A 3,139-nucleotide genomic window follows, 5' to 3' on the forward strand; every position below is an offset into this window, starting at 1 on the left:
TGCCCAGTCCATTAGATAAGACTTGATCCCATCCAAGACCACAGACATGGGTCTGCCTGTACAATTCTCAAGGTAGAAGACAATTTATACTAATTTCAGTTTAGCAAATAACTTGGAAGAAAAAGTTCCTACTTTTGGTTTTTACGTTGCAGTACTAGGAATAGAGAACTTGGGGAGTCAATGCTTGGCAAGTATTTTACCTTTGAGTTAGTCCCAAGTACCACAGTCCTAATTTTTAGATAAGATTATTTCTAAGTGTATCCACTTGTGAAAACTCAGTAAATGTGCACTTCGAGATCTACGTATTTCCTGAGGTGGGTAAGTAGACACAGTCTCACCCCTAACCAAAGAACTATTTGCAATTGATTCCTGCTGGGAAAGGGAAAATCCGTTCTCTATGGAGTGTCATTGGGTATGTCCACCTCACTCCAGGGCTGACCCTATGTCCAGGAGTAGGTGGCCAACACAAAACTGACTCCATGTTTTTTTTTTTTTTAAATGCACTTTTTGGTTTAGTATTTTCTATCTTACTGGTGTTTTCTTTTTCTTTCTTTCTTTTTTTTTTTTTTTTAGTTTGTCTTGATTTTCCTTTTTTGCTTTTGTTGGTTTTAAGGGTGAGAAAAAGAACATGAAGTTGGATGTGTAGGGAGGTAGGGAAAATCTGGGAGAAGTTGGGAAGAGGAAACATGATCAAAATATAGTGTATGAAAAAGGAAAGGTTATGGCTTAACAGTGATGTGCTTGTGTGTCAAGATGACAAGGGCTCAATTGGGCTGGCTGGTATGTGTTGCATTCATGCAAAGTCCTCTGCTTTTAATCTTTAATAACTCTCCTTATGGACAAGTCCAGTGCTTTATACATGTACTTTTTATGAAATCGTAACTGTCCATATGCCATTGTTGTAATTTCTCGTATATTTCTATGATTTCAGCTATTCTGTTTACTGTTTGCATGTTACTTTGGGGGTGAAGCTTTATCATGTACACTCTAAAGGCACTGGCTAGTTCTTCCTTCCCAGAAAGAACTGTTTTTTACTAAGAGCTCAAATGTCTGCAGCAATTTTCCAAAGGGCATCAAAGAGATACTCAAGCAGTAAAGACCTGTGAGGCTGATTGGGGAGAGAATGTGTCCAGTATTAGAGATCCTTTTCCTTCCCTGGAGGTGTCTGCTTGTTCCAAGAGAAGATTAAGTCAAACTGACTCCTCAAACAGACCACAGTCTTCCCAGAACCTTGTACTCCCTATCAAGAGGCGAGACTACTTCCTGTTGCGATAGGTGAGGGAGGTTTGGAAGACTACAGACAGAATGTGGTGGGACAGGCTGGACTTCAATGCTAGATTAAGAAAGGTGACAAATTCCACTGGCTACCCGCAGAGCATACTTGCCCTTGGTTGTTAGGTGCGCCGGGCTGTAGCTGTTCTGGTCCACAACCAGACATAAAAGTGAGCAAGCCTTCAGGTGGTTTCAGTCCCCAGCCACCGCGTCCCCTCAGCCTTTGAGCTTTCTTTCAGGGATATCCAGAGCTACGAGCCAGGCATAAGCATCTCATCGCTGCTGAATCCTGGCCACCTTCTTGACCCACATAACAAAGTACTCTCAGAGTAAGTAGTTGTTTTACAATGAAATATATTTTCTTGAAGGATTTTCACAAAACTGCATTTGCAAATTAGATGGGAATAAAGGAAGTGATACCTTACTAAGCCCAGACTTTCTTGTTTTGTTTTTTGAGATCGGGTCTTGATATGTAGCTCTTGGAACTTGTTATACAGCCCAGGCTGGTAGCAGTCATCCTACCTCTGCCTCATAAATACAGGGATTGCAGTCTTGCACCACCACAGCCATTACTTACTTACTTACTTACTTACTTACTTATTTATTTATTTATTTATTTATTTATTTGAGCCAAGGTCTTGTATATCTCCTATGCTTGTCTTGAACTCACAGCAATCTCCCTGCCTCAGATTTCCAAGTACTGGGATTACAGGGGTATGCCATCATGCCTAGCCTCTCTTGTACTTTGCAAAGATAGTTAGGACTAGGAGTGTTAAAGGGGAAATGTCGGAAGCTCTCGTGAGGTCCTTTCCTTAGGCTTTGGTTTCTTCCTGCTAGCCAGTGTGTGTATGGGGGCAAGGACTCACCTCATCGACAGTGGGGATGCTGCAGTCCGCTGGAGTAGTCGGGGCTACAGACAGCAGGCAGAAAGCTAAAGCTCTGTTGACTGGAGGTGAAGGGCTCACTGAAGTAGGCTGGGGTTAGGGGTTTCCAGGTCACAGCTCTTGGACAGAACTGAGATGATCTTCCACTCCTGTTTTTTCCAAGCTCAGAAACCACCCAAGAACTGCTCATTACGTACTGCCCAATAGCCAAGGCTCTCAAAGGTGTTTCCTCCACCCTGACAATGGAATGATCATGGGCTTCCCATCTATCCTCCAATCTTTATTACAGGGCAATTAGGGGACCTGCCTCAGTCTTCCCAGTACAGAGGGCCTGACTGCGGTTCTAGCCTGGTGTAGTCAAGCTTAGGTTCCAAATCCTTATTGATCTCTATTCAGTTTATTTACCTGATCACCCATTCTCTCTTCTCTCTCTCTCTCTCTCTCTCTCTCTCTCTCTCTCTCTCTCTCTCTGTTGGTAAAGGTCAGAGGACAGAAGTATAAACTCAGGTTGCTAGGTTTGCTGGCAAGCGCCTTTAGCTGCTGAGCCATCCTGTCAGCCCAAATTGTTCTTTTATAACATATTTGTTGTTACCAATCTCTGGTTCTCAATTTTCTTTTCTACAAAGAGAAGGATGTTATACATCTCAGAACTGTCATGAGGAATGAATGAAATAATGACAAAGTATATAGTATGGTTCTTGTGAGAACACACACATGCATGTAATGGTTTCTGGTGTGGGTCTTGCTGGATTGGTGTTTGGATTTTATGCCATCTCTCTCCAGACCTTTCTCCAGGCTATGTATGAGGCTGCTTCTGAGAGAGCCACTATGGTAACTATGTGAATGAACAGGTCTCTCTGATAAGTTCCTATTTCCAGCCTCAATACAATCAAATATGTGGAGTTCTGCCGCATATGTGGCTAAAAGGTCCTGCCTCAAGCCTGCTTTTCTTAGGCTAGACAGCATACAACAACTATTCTGAA

Source organism: Arvicola amphibius, chromosome 5, assembly GCF_903992535.2.
Source record: "Arvicola amphibius chromosome 5, mArvAmp1.2, whole genome shotgun sequence".
NCBI lineage: Eukaryota > Metazoa > Chordata > Mammalia > Rodentia > Cricetidae > Arvicola > Arvicola amphibius.